Raw genomic sequence first — 15,322 nt, forward strand, 5'->3', positions numbered from 1 at the left:
TAAAATATTCACCGGTTAGACTGTACTAACCTAGTACTACTGACAATGAGATACTACCTCCAGGATATAATATTCACCGGTTAGAAGGTACTAACCTAGTACTACTGATAATGTGATACTACCCCCAGGATATAATATTCACCGGTTAGACTGTACTAACCTAGTACTACTGATAAAGAGATACCACCTCCAGGATATAATATACTCCAGTTAGACCGTACTAACCTAGTACTACTGATAATGAGATACTACCTCCAGGATATAATATTCACTGGTTAGACCGTACTAACCTAGTACTACTGATAATGAGATACTACCCCCAGGATATAATATTCATCGGTTAGACCATACTAACCTAGTACTACTGACAATGAGATACTACCTCCAGGATACAATATTCACCGGTTAGACCGTACTAACCTAGTACTACTGACAATGAGATACAACCTCCAGAATGTAATATTCACCGGTTATACCGTACTAACCTAGTACTACTGATAATGAGATACTACCTCCAGGATATAATATTCACCGGTTAGACTGTACTAACCTAGTACTACTGATAATGTGATACTACCTCCAGGATATAATATTCACCGGTTAGAAAGTACTAACCTAGTTCTACTGACAATGAGATACTACCTCCAGGATATAATATTCACCGGTTAGACAGTACTAACCTAGTACTGCTGATAATGAGATACCACCTCCAGGATATAATATTCACAGGTTAGAACGTACTAACCTAGTACTACTGATAATGCGATACTACCTCCAGGATATAATATTCACTGGTTAGACCGTACTAACCTAGTACTACTGACAATGAGATACTACCTCAAGGATATGATATTCATCGGTTAGTCTGTACTAACCTAGTACTACTGATAATGGGATACTACCCCCAGGGTATAATATTCACCGGTTAGACCGTACTAACGTAGTACTACTGATAATGTGATACTACCTCCAGGATATAATATTCACCTGTTAGACAGTACTAACCTAGTACTGCTGACAATGAGATACTACCTCCAGGATATAATATTCACCGGGTAGACTGTACTAACCTATTACTACTGATAATGAGATACTACCTCCAGAATGTAATATTCACTGGTTATACCGTACTAACCTAGTATTACTGACAATGAGATACTACCTCCAGGATATAATATTCACCGGTTATATTGTACTAACTTAGTTCTACTGATTATGAGATACTACCTCCAGGATATAATATTTAGACTGTACTAACCTAGTACTACTGACAATGTGATACTATCTCCTGTCTATAATATTCACCGGTTAGAACATACTAACCTAGTACTACTGATACTGAGATACTACCTCCTGGCTATAATATTCACCGGTTATACCGTACTAACCTAGTACTGCTGATAATGAGATACTACCTCCAGGATATAATATTCACCGCTTAGACCGTACTAACCTAGTACTACTAACAATGAGATACTACCTCCAGGATATAATATTCACCTGTTAGACTGTACTAACCTAGTACTACTGACAATGAGATACTACCTCCAGGATATAATATTCACCGGTTAGACCGTACTAACCTAGTACTACCGACAATGAGATACTACCTCCAGGATATAATATTCACCGGTTAGACCGTACTAACCTAGTACTACTGACAATGAGATACTACCTCCAGGATACAATATTCACTGGTTAGACCGTACTAACCTAGTACTACTGATAATGTGATACTACCTCCAGGATATAATATTCACCGGTTAGACTGTACTAACCTAGTACTACTGACAATGAGATACTACCTCCAGGATATAATATTCACCAGTTAGACCGTACTAACCTAGTACTACTGACAATGAGATACTACCTCCAGGATATAATATTCACCGGTTAAACCATACTAACCTAGTACTACTGACAATGAGATACTATCTCCAGGATATAATATTCACTGGTTAGATCGTACTAACCTAGTACTACTGACAATGAGATACTACCTCCAGGATATAATATTCACCGGTTAGACCGTACTAACCTAGTACTACTGATAATGTGATACTACCTCCAGGATATAATATTCACCTGTTAGACAGTACTAACCTAGTACTGCTGACAATGAGATACTACCTCCAGGATATAATATTCACCGGTTAGACCATACTAACCTAGTACTACCAACAATGAGATACTACCTCCAGGATACAATATTCACTGGTTATACCGTACTAACCTAGTACTACTGACAATGAGATACTACCTCCAGGATATAATATTCACCGGTTAGACCGTACTAACCTAGTACTACTGATAATGTGATACTACCTCCAGGATATAATATTCACCTGTTAGACCGTACTAACCTAGTACTACTGATAATGTGATACTACCTCCAGGATATAATATTCACCAGTTAGACCGTACTAACCTAGTACTACTGACAATGAGATACTACCTCCAGGATATAATATTCACCGGTTAGATTGTACTAACCTAGTACTACTGATAATGAGATACCACCTCCAGGATATAATATTCACTGGTTAGACTGTACTAACCTAGTACTACTGACAATGAGATACTACCTCCAGGATATAATATTCACCGGTTAGACCGTACTAACCTAGTACTACTGATAATGAGATACTACCTCCAGGATATAATATTCACCGGTTAGACCATACTAACCTAGTACTACTGATAATGAGATACTACCTCCAGGATATAATATTCACCGGTTAGACTGTACTAACCTAGTACTACTGACAATGAGATACTACCTCCAGGATATAATATTCACCGGTTAGAAGGTACTAACCTAGTACTACTGATAATGAGATACTACCTCCAGGATATAATATTCACCGGTTAGACTGTACTAACCTAGTACTACTGATAAAGAGATACTACCTCCAGGATATAATATTCACTGGTTAGACCGTACTAACCTAGTACTACTGATAATGTGATACTACCTCCAGGATATAATATTCACTGGTTAGACCGTACTAACCTAGTACTACTGATAATGAGATACTACCCCCAGGATATAATATTCATCGGTTAGACCATACTAACCTAGTACTACTGACAATGAGATACTACCTCCAGGATACAATATTCACCGGTTAGACCATACTAACCTAGTACTACTGACAATGAGATACAACCTCCAGAATGTAATATTCACCGGTTATACCGTACTAACCTAGTACTACTGATAATGAGATACTACCTCCAGGATATAATATTCACCGGTTAGACTGTACTAACCTAGTACTACTGATAATGTGATACTACCTCCAGGATATAATATTCACCGGTTAGACAGTACTAACCTAGTACTACTGACAATGAGATACTACCTCCAGGATATAATATTCACCGGTTAGACAGTACTAACCTAGTACTGCTGATAATGAGATACCACCTCCAGGATATAATATTCACAGGTTAGAACGTACTAACCTAGTACTACTGATAATGCGATACTACCTCCAGGATATAATATTCACTGGTTAGACCGTACTAACCTATTACTACTGACAATGAGATACTACCTCCAGAATATAATATTCATCGGTTAGACCGTACTAACCTAGTACTACTGACAATGAGATACTTCCTCCAGAATGTAATATTCACCGGTTATAACATACTAACCTAGTACTACTGACAATGAGATACTACCTCCAGGATATAATATTCACCGGTTATACCGTACTAACCTAGTACTACTGATTATGAGATACTACCTCCAGGATATAATATTTAGACTGTACTAACCTAGTTCTACTGACAATGTGATACTACCTCCTGGCTATAATATTCACCGGTTAGAACGTACTAACCTAGTACTACTGATATTGAGATACTACCTCTTGGCTATAATATTCACCGGTTATACCGTACTAACCTAGTACTGCTGATAATGAGATACTACCTCTAGGATATAATATTCACCGCTTAGACCGTACTAACCTAGTACTACTAACAATGAGATACTACCTCCAGGATATAATATTCACCTGTTAGACTGTACTAACCTAGTACTACTGACAATGAGATACTACCTCCAGTATATAATATTCACCGGTTAGACCGTACTAACCTAGTTCTACCGACAATGAGATACTACCTCCAGGATATAATATTCACCAGTTAGACCGTACTAACCTAGTACTGCTGACAATGAGATACTAACTCCAGGATACAATATTCACCGGTTAGACTGTACTAACCTAGTACTACTGATAATGTGATGCTACCTCCAGGATATAATATTCACCGGTTAGACTGTACTAACCTAGTACTACTGACAATGAGATACTACCTCCAGGATATAATATTCACCGGTTAGACCGTACTAACCTAGTACTACTGACAATGAGATACTACCTCCAGGATATAATATTCACTGGTTAGACCGTACTAACCTAGTACTACTGACAATGAGATACTACCTCAAGGATATGATATTCATCGGTTAGTCTGTACTAACCTAGTACTACTGATAATGGGATACTACCCCCAGGGTATAATATTCACCGGTTAGACCGTACTAACGTAGTACTACTGATAATGTGATACTACCTCCAGGATATAATATTCACCTGTTAGACAGTACTAACCTAGTACTGCTGACAATGAGATACTACCTCCAGGATATAATATTCACCGGGTAGACTGTACTAACCTATTACTACTGATAATGAGATACTACCTCCAGAATGTAATATTCACTGGTTATACCGTACTAACCTAGTACTACTGACAATGAGATACTACCTCCAGGATATAATATTCACCGGTTATACTGTACTAACTTAGTTCTACTGATTATGAGATACTACCTCCAGGATATAATATTTAGACTGTACTAACCTAGTACTACTGACAATGTGATACTATCTCCTGTCTATAATATTCACCGGTTAGAACATACTAACCTAGTACTACTGATACTGAGATACTACCTCCTGGCTATAATATTCACCGGTTATACCGTACTAACCTAGTACTGCTGATAATGAGATACTACCTCCAGGATATAATATTCACCGCTTAGACCGTACTAACCTAGTACTACTAACAATGAGATACTACCTCCAGGATATAATATTCACCTGTTAGACTGTACTAACCTAGTACTACTGACAATGAGATACTACCTCCAGGATATAATATTCACCGGTTAGGCTGTACTAACCTAGTACTACCGACAATGAGATACTACCTCCAGGATATAATATTCACCGGTTAGACCGTACTAACCTAGTACTACTGACAATGAGATACTACCTCCAGGATACAATATTCACTGGTTAGGCCGTACTAACCTAGTACTACTGATAATGTGATACTACCTCCAGGATATAATATTCACCGGTTAGACTGTACTAACCTAGTACTACTGACAATGAGATACTACCTCCAGGATATAATATTCACCGGTTAGACCGTACTAACCTAGTACTACTGACAATGAGATACTACCTCCAGGATATAATATTCACCGGTTAAACCATACTAACCTAGTACTACTGACAATGAGATACTATCTCCAGGATATAATATTCACTGGTTAGACCGTACTAACCTAGTACTACTGACAATGAGATACTACCTCCAGGATATAATATTCACCGGTTAGACCGTACTAACCTAGTACTACTGATAATGTGATACTACCTCCAGGATATAATATTCACCTGTTAGACAGTACTAACCTAGTACTGCTGACAATGAGATACTACCTCCAGGATATAATATTCACCGGTTAGACCATACTAACCTAGTACTACCAACAATGAGATACTACCTCCAGGATACAATATTCACTGGTTATACCGTACTAACCTAGTACTACTGACAATGAGATACTACCTCCAGGATATAATATTCACCGGTTAGACCGTACTAACCTAGTACTACTGATAATGTGATACCACCTCCAGGATATAATATTCACCTGTTAGACCGTACTAACCTAGTACTACTGATAATGTGATACTACCTCCAGGATATAATATTCACCGGTTAGAAGGTACTAACCTAGTACTACTGATAATGTGATACTACCTCCAGGATATAATATTCACCGGTTAGACCGTACTAACCTAGTACTTCTGACAATGAGATACTACCTCCAGGATGTAATATTCACCGGTTAGATTGTACTATCCTAGTACTACTGTTAATGAGGTACCACCTCCAGGATATAATATTCACTGCTTAGACTGTACTAACCTAGTACTACTGACAATGAGATACTACCTCCAGGATATAATATTCACCGGTTAGACCGTACTAACCTAGTACTACTGATAATGTGATACTACCTCCAGGATATAATATTTAGACTGTACTAACCTAGTACTACTGACAATGTGATACTACCTCCTGGCTATAATATTCAACGGTTAGAACGTACTAACCTAGTACTACTGATATTGAGATACTACCTCCAGGATATAATATTCACCTGTTAGACTGTACTAACCTAGTACTACTGATATTGAGATACTACCTCCAGGATATAATATTCACCGGTTAGACCGTACTAACCTAGTACTACCGACAATGAGATACTACCTCCAGGATATAATATTCACCGGTTAGACCGTACTAACCTAGTACTACTGATAATGTGATACTACCTCCAGGATATAATATTTAGACTGTACTAACCTAGTACTACTGACAATGTGATACTACCTCCTGGCTATAATATTCACCGGTTAGAACGTACTAACCTAGTACTACTGATATTGAGATACTACCTCCTGGCTATAATATTCACCGGTTATACTGTACTAACCTAGTACTGCTGATAATGAGATACTACTTCCAGGATATAATATTCACCACTTAGACCGTACTAACCTAGTACTACTAACAATGAGATACTACCTCCAGGATATAATATTCACCTGTTAGACTGTACTAACCTAGTACTACTGATATTGAGATACTACCTCCAGGATATAATATTCACCGGTTAGACTGTACTAACCTAGTACTACTGACAATGAGATACTACCTCCAGGATATAATATTCACCGGTTAGACCGTACTAACCTAGTACTACCGACAATGAGATACTACCTCCAGGATATAATATTCACCGGTTAGACCGTACTAACCTAGTACTACTGACAATGAGATACTACCTCCAGGATACAATATTCACCGGTTAGACCGTACTAACCTAGTACTACTGATAATGTGATACTACCTCCAGGATATAATATTCACCGGTTAGACTGTACTAACCTTGCACTACTGACAATGAGATACTACCTCCAGGATACAATATTCACCGGTTAGACTGTACTAACCTAGTTCTACTGATAATGTGATACTCCCTCCAGGATATAATATTGACCGGTTAGACTGTACTAACCTAGTACTACTGACAATGAGATACTACCTCCAGAATATAATATTCACCGGTTAGACTGTACTAACCTAGTACTACTGACAATGAGATACTACCTCCAGGATATAATATTCACCGGTTAGACAGTACTAACCTAGTACTACTGACAATGAGATACTACATCCAGGATATAATATTCACTGGTTATACCGTACTAACCTAGTACTACTGACAATGAGATACTACCTCCAGGATACAATATTCATCGATTAGACTGTACTAACCTAGTACTACTGATAATGTGATACTACCTCCATGATATAATATTCACTGGTTAGACTGTACTAACCTAGTACTACTGATATTGAGATACTACCTCCTGGCTATAATATTCATCGATTGGACCGCACCTCAAGGAAAGGAGGTGGGATAGTAGTCCTTTACAAAAATACTTTAACTGTTAATAGAGAAAACATTCTATCACCCCAATTCAATAATGCAGAACTCCTCATGACCAAACTACAGATTAACCATAATAAATGCTTGTACATCATCTGTGCATATATTCCACCAGGCAACAACATTGACACCCTAGAGGATATCCTTTACTGGTTATCCACTACCTATCCCCAAGAAACCATAGTCCTTGGTGACTTCAATACCGATTTGCACCTCTGCTCCTGTAAACCCTCCTTTCCGCTATAAACTTGTCTGGATTTAAACAGACCATAACCTCTCCCACCAGAATAAACAAACCTACCAACAGGGAAAGTATCCTAGACTGGATCCCAATCAATAACCAGCCCCAGTTGTACATAGCTGGGACTCTCCCTGATGAATTTAGCGATCATCTACTAACCTATATCATAAAACATAAGGCAGGAAACCCCCCACCAAACCAAATTTAAAACACTTAGAAACAGGAAAAACTTTGACACTGTTACTTTCCTAAATGAACTAGAAGCAGTGGACTGGTCGCAACTAAAAAATCTGTCACTAGAAGAGGCTATAGTTGACTTTAGCACTAAATTCCTAGGTATCCTTGATTCCCATGCTCCAGCACGTACAATTAAAACTAGATTAAACCCAGCACCATGACTCACCAAAGATACCAAATCAAAAATCAAAACCAGAAATAGAGCCTGGGCCATCTGGAGATCAACTAAAGCTCCACTTGACCACTTAAAATATCGTCAACTCAAACAAAAAACTCCATTCTACCAGATAAAAAAAGCTTATACCAAAATCTCTTACAAAAACACCAAAATAACCCTCAAAAGTTTTGGGCAGGCTTAAATCAACTTCTTCACCCAGGTCATTCTACCACCCCAACCCCGGCAAACCACACCCAAAGTCCCCCAGACACCATAGCCGATGCTTATAACAACTTTTTTCACTGAAACAATTCAATCCCTAGCAAATCAACTAACCTCCACAAACTTAAACCTCACCTCTAATTTACATGCTAACAACCCCCAATTTAGCTTCCAACTAGTTTTATCAAAACACTTATAAAAACTAAAACCCATCACCGTCTCTGCTGACCTCCTCCCTGCCGAGTACCTGCAAATAGCTGCAGATGCCATTGCATTTCCCATAACTATCCTGATCAGCAGAACCTTATCTGAAAGCACTATCCCCTCCCTCTGGAAAATATCTCACGTCATCCCACTCCATAAAGGTGGTAGCTCCTCAGACATGTCCAACTATAGACCCATTGCCATTCTTTCCCCACTAGCCAAAATAATGGAGAAATGTGTACACAAGCAACTAATGCAGTACCTTAAACAGAATAACTTACTATCTAACTCCCAGCATGGCTTCAGGACAAACCGTAGCACCACCTCAGCCCTCCTTTCCTTTACTAACACCATAAACTAAAATAGGAATAACAATAGGCTATCCTCCGCCCTCTTTCTTGACCTATCTAAAGCCTTTGATATGGTTAACCATGAACTTCTCATTCTTTCTCTAAAGTTAGTTTCCCTTAATAAGCATGCAATCCAATGGTTCCAGTCCTACCTAACCGGTAGATAACAGGCAGTATTATAGCAGGGCAAGCTGTCCAACCAGCTACCTCTCACACTTGGTGTCCCTCAAGGCTCCATACAAGGTCCACTACTCTTCTCTATTTTCATCAACAACCTTCACACTGCTATCCCTAAAGCTACCTTTATTCAATACGCATATGATTCCACTCTAATCTGCTCGGCCACCTTCCCATCCGAACTGCAAACCTTAACCCAGGAGACGTTTAATAATATTGAAAACTGGCTCGCCAACCAAAGCCTAAAACCAAACTTCTGCTTTTTACCCCAACTTGTAGATCTGCCACCCTCTCATTCTCTGTAAAGTCTAATAATGGTACCACTATCTCCCCAGAGACCCATACCATGCTTCTAGAGGTTATCATAGATACTGATCTTAAATTTGACCTACAGGTCAACAAAACCATACAGACCATCATTAAGAAACTTGGATCACTGTAAAGAAACAAGATTTTTTAAACTCCACTAGCTAGAACTGCAATTGCCCAAACACACCTACTCTCTACACTTCTGTATGCCTCACCTGTACTCTCAAACCTCAACAAATCGGAACTAAGCTCTCCCATAGCTACAACCACATTGCCAGATTTGCCACTGGCTCCACCTATAGAACCCATCATTGCCAGAACGTGAAACAACTAGAGTGGCTAGAACTACCCAGCTTAATTCAATTCAATCAACTCCTAATAACGCACAACATTCTATACCTACCCGAGGATACCCCCTCACTTACAGATGTTATTAAGCCATATAGCAACTTGAGATCCCTACGATCAGCTAACAGACTACTGGTCCAAACCCACAAAGCTAATAACTCTACTGGTGAATCCCTGTTTGCCAACTCTGTTGGCAAACCCTGGAATTCATTGCCAAACCATATAACCATTCAATCCTCCAAAAGTCTCTTCAAAAAAACCTCAAACAGCATCTCAAAGCAAACTGGCTTTGCCCATGATGATGCACTAACCCTGACTAATGTTATAAACTGAAAGCATAAGCTGTAAATACCGTAACATGTACTTACTTAACCAAGCTGTGTTTCCATTTCCATTTCTTGATGTCTTTTTGCTTAAAATTGTGTCAGACCATGAAAATTTGTGAGTCCCTATGTGGGAACATTACTAAACCTCTGGACAAAATACGCTGTCCTACATTTTCTAGGGTTATCTAACGTTTTATGAAACCTTTATAATATTGTCTATCTGGAGCTTTTCTCCCTGGGCATCCACTGAAAATGGACATGTATCGAGTCAGATTATCCCAGTAAACAAATGTAAAATAAATGTAAAATAAAAATAAATAAAATAAATAAATATATATATATATATATATATATATATATATATATATATATATAAGCTATATCTAATCTATATCTATCTATATAGATATATATATATATATTGTTGTTGTTGTATCTTTCGGCTTTTCCCGGTTAGGGGTCACCGCAGCGGAACTCCGGTCCGCTAATGATTGGCAGTAGATTTTTACGTACTGAGTTGCCAGCTCTGACGCACAACCTTCAACGAAGGTACGCCCATTCACGCATGTCTCTACACAGAAGACGCTTTAGCTGAGAATTGAACAGGACAACATCTTTATATATATATATATATATATATATATTTATAGACATATATGTATGTGGGAACACTTCACAATGCCAAAATCCTGAAAGACGAATTTCATATAGCCGAGACCATATGATCGAACTTTCATAATCCCGACATTGTGAACAGAGATCTTTATACAGCGCAAAATGGGAGATTTCCATTTTTCTAGCTGCGGTACAATCTTGGAGTTGGAATATTTAAGTAGTAGGGGTTTGGGGGGGGTGCAGCAGAAACATTTAAATTGTTGTTTTTTTGGGGGGGTTTGTTTTGGAATTTCAATTTTCTGAATCATCGATCATATGGTCTCAATCATATGACATTCGTTGTTTCGGAATTTCGATATTCTGAAGTGAATCCATATATATATATATATATATATATATATATATATATATATATATATATATATATATATATATATATATATATATATATATATTTATATATATATATACATACACACACACACACACACACACACACACACACACACACACACACACACACACACACACACAACATGTATATATATATATATATATATATATATATATATATATATATACACACAAATATAGGTATAGATATATTTAGATAGCTATATCTAATCTATATATGTGTGTGTGTGTGTGTGTGTCTGTATGTCTATGCATCTATGTATTTGTCTCTGAAATCACAGTATAACATAAATTAGTTTCTACAACAGAAAACCCACCCTTCTCATCTCTCATGATATTTAAGAAATACTGCACCCTTGTTTTCCTGTTCCCGTATTTCAGCACCCAGTTGCTGTTTGGCTTTCTTGATTTATTTTTAAGTAGCCATTGACTCAGTCATCTGTCCAAATTCATTGCCCCCTCCCAAAAAAAAGAAACTCATGTTTTTTCTGGATATGCCTGACTTCTCATATGCCTTTGTGGAAACATATATGTCTGCCTCATGAATTCAATGTCCATAATTAGACAAATTGGTGTTGAACCAACAATGTTTACTTGACTGACAAAATAATGAATCAGAACAGTGCAGGGTTGCCTGATAAACCTCTGTATGGTTGTTCTAGAGATGCTGATCATCATGCATCAACAGCATGAATAACAAACACCATAACTTAATATTTGTTCTTTATTTATCTTTACAGATTGTTGACATACAAGGATTCTGACTTTTCAAAGTGTATCCATTATTTTATTACAATTTTCTATAGTATTATAATATGACTCAATATACATCTAATTATTTTGAATATAATACCTTCATGCAAAAAATATTTTCTTTTCCCCAAAAAATATATTCTTTCAAAGATGAATTATTTGCAAGTAATTTGAAATCTTTATTATATATTTTCTCAGATGAAATAACATATTTATTATTTTAGGATTATTATTATTTACAAGAAAAAAATGGCATATATTTTACACAAAATATAAAAGAGGTCATGTTAGACCAAGGTAATCATACAATTTCCAAATTATAATTTTCTATTAAATTGTTCAGATGAGAGCAATAATTATGTACAGAATAAAGGTTCTTTAAAACCAAATGTCAACACTGAGGTTTTGAACTGACTAAATATTATTGAAGATAACAGCCTGGATAATCACAGCAATACTCCTTATCTGGATATCAATTTTGTTGCACTTTATTCATAGTGATGCAGTTTAGTCCTGCTGTGAAGGTGTGGAAGTAATGGTAAATTTTCTTTGTGAGTACATTCCCATATAATTTTCTGATCATTTGTAGGTTAACTGTCATTTTAACGAGTTTCAGTTTTCATGACTTGCTGATTCAGTAAGAGGTGGTGATTTGAATGTTTATGCCAGTGTATTTCTGCCTTTATACTCACAATTTGTGAAATTTGAAATTTAATACATTTGTCAATGGAGAAGCAATGGAGTCCCAAAAGTGTAAAGCTTTTCTTTCAGAAATATTTTACTGTCTGTTTAATTCTGTTGTCAGTTCACCATTACATTAAATATAAGAGTTAGGTGAACAATTAACAGTGGGTTTGAAGAAGTTTCTTGAACAAATTATGTGTTACTGTCTTAAATGACATCACTGTTGACTGGTACCTCATTTCTGAAAGGCAAGCAATCCCATACGGCGACAGATACATAACATATATACACAATTAGGTGAAAAGATATTTTAAATGCTATGGTCTTATGTCTACATACCAAGAGACCATCAGTGAGATTGAAGAAGCAGTTTTTATGGGTATATTGAAAGTAAGGTAACACAAGAATGGAATTGACAAATATTGCTGAGGATTTATTAACCTGAATCTCCCTGAAGAAGCACCTTGTTTAAGTATATGTGAGTTGGAACTAGACTTGGTAGGCACTGAGGCAGATTTTGAGAGACGGCCACATCACAAATCTTGATTAAGAAGTAACTGTAGATAGAGTGAATTTTTAACGGTGGGATTATTACCCTGATTGAGGACTTATATTTGTATGTGGAGACACAGATAAACACTGGATGAGATGGGTGTTTGCGCTGCTTGACCACACATAATCCTGTGTGGTTTTGTGAAGGTTGAAGGCATACTGTGTGTGTGTGTGGGGGGGCATTCAGGACAGAATCCACCAAGTAGAAAACTTTCATCATTACAAAATGCGTAATAGCTTGCAAGATGAAAGCTTTAAGTGTTTCTTCATCCTTACTATCCAAACAAGAAACAGACATCTTATGTCACTCATTGTCTTCCCTTTTTGTTTCACTCTGCACTCCCAAAATGGCCTGATTCTATGACAACAAGCTCTCTGTGCCTTTCAACAAAAGAGGAATACAAGTTGAAACAGTTATAGCAACTTTTTGATGAGTATCATGAATTTATTTTCAAAGGTTAGAAGTTTGTTTTTCTTATTTTGATTTTCTGTTGACGAGTTCTTTACATTAACATGCACTCCTGAGATTCTTTCTATGGTCAGAGTATGTTCATTAGAACAAAGATGGTTGCTGTTGTGGAGAAAATAAAGCTTTTGTTCTGATAGCTTTTCTTCTAATTCTGCAGAGGTGAAAATAAGTCAGTACATCATATCATATGTTGTGCCATATCCTTTCATGAGTTAAATGTTTGCCATGTCTTTTGAGATGCTAAACTTAACCCTGGTAACAGTAAATTACTGAAACTGGGAAATAACTGCAAGTAAGAGATCTCTTCAGGTTTCAAGGCTGTCCTGCTTTGGGTGAGAAGCCATGAAGGTCACCGAATTCAATTAAGTTGTTTACTGCATGAAAGATTGTAGTTAGTCAGGTTATGTGTTTGTGTGTGTACAGCAGGTGAAAGTCATGGCATATTGAATTATTTGGTGGACTAACACTTTATTGCCCAGAATGGAGCAAGCGACTTTATTAAACATTTCATCTTTATTAAGGAGCAAGTATGCAGACAGGAGCAATTCTTTATAGTAATGTAGCATAACAGTTTTAATTTAAACTGTGTTATAATATGACATGTCAGGGTACGGAAGAGTCACACACTTTAGTGTTCGTTATTCTCAGTGCTTCGGTCGTACTCTAACTAATATCAAGCCTGTGCTGTCTTTGCTTCAGTACAATTTTAAGTCTGTAGCCCAGTCAAGATACAAAAAATTCTTCCACATTTACTAATTCAGCATTGTGTCCCACTTGCAAAATGGTAAGTGGTGGCAAAGTATTTTGCTGTGGTTATAAAATGTATATACAAAAAAGGGAGCAAAGTCAAATATCGTACTAAAACTCCTCTCATTCACTGGAGCAGTGGAAAGCCACAGAAAAGGTCAAATCAAGATAAATTGCAAGATAATAGCAACAAAACTATGGTATATGAGAAAAATTACGTTCACAGCTGAGTGTTCTGTTTTATGTTTAGAAAGATTAAGAATTAGTCAGAAAAATAAAAACAGCAAGAAGGACCAGAAAGGAAAAAAGTATAACCCTCAATATAAAATTATGTTTGCACTGTTAATACATCTGTTCATCAATATATAAAAAGTCTAGAACAATACAAAGGACCAGACAGGAAAAAAAAAAACCCTCCCCATATAAAATTCTACCTACATTGTTTATACATCTCTTCATCAAGAATACAAAAAAGCACTGTGAAACAACTGATGAAGTTTCCTAACAATTAAAAATCTATCCCACAATGATGTCTGCTGTTTTACAATGTTCTGTTTCCTTCAGGGAGCAAGCCTCACAGATCCCCAACACTATATATACTAAGTCTGAGACTGCACAGTGACAGAGGAAATGACATATTCCCAGCCCCTGTTACAGCACAGACTCATACACAAAGC

Source organism: Protopterus annectens, chromosome 6.part0 (genome assembly GCF_019279795.1).
Source record: "Protopterus annectens isolate FY-2018-M chromosome 6.part0, PAN1.0, whole genome shotgun sequence".
In the NCBI taxonomy this organism is placed as follows: Eukaryota; Metazoa; Chordata; order Ceratodontiformes; family Protopteridae; genus Protopterus; species Protopterus annectens.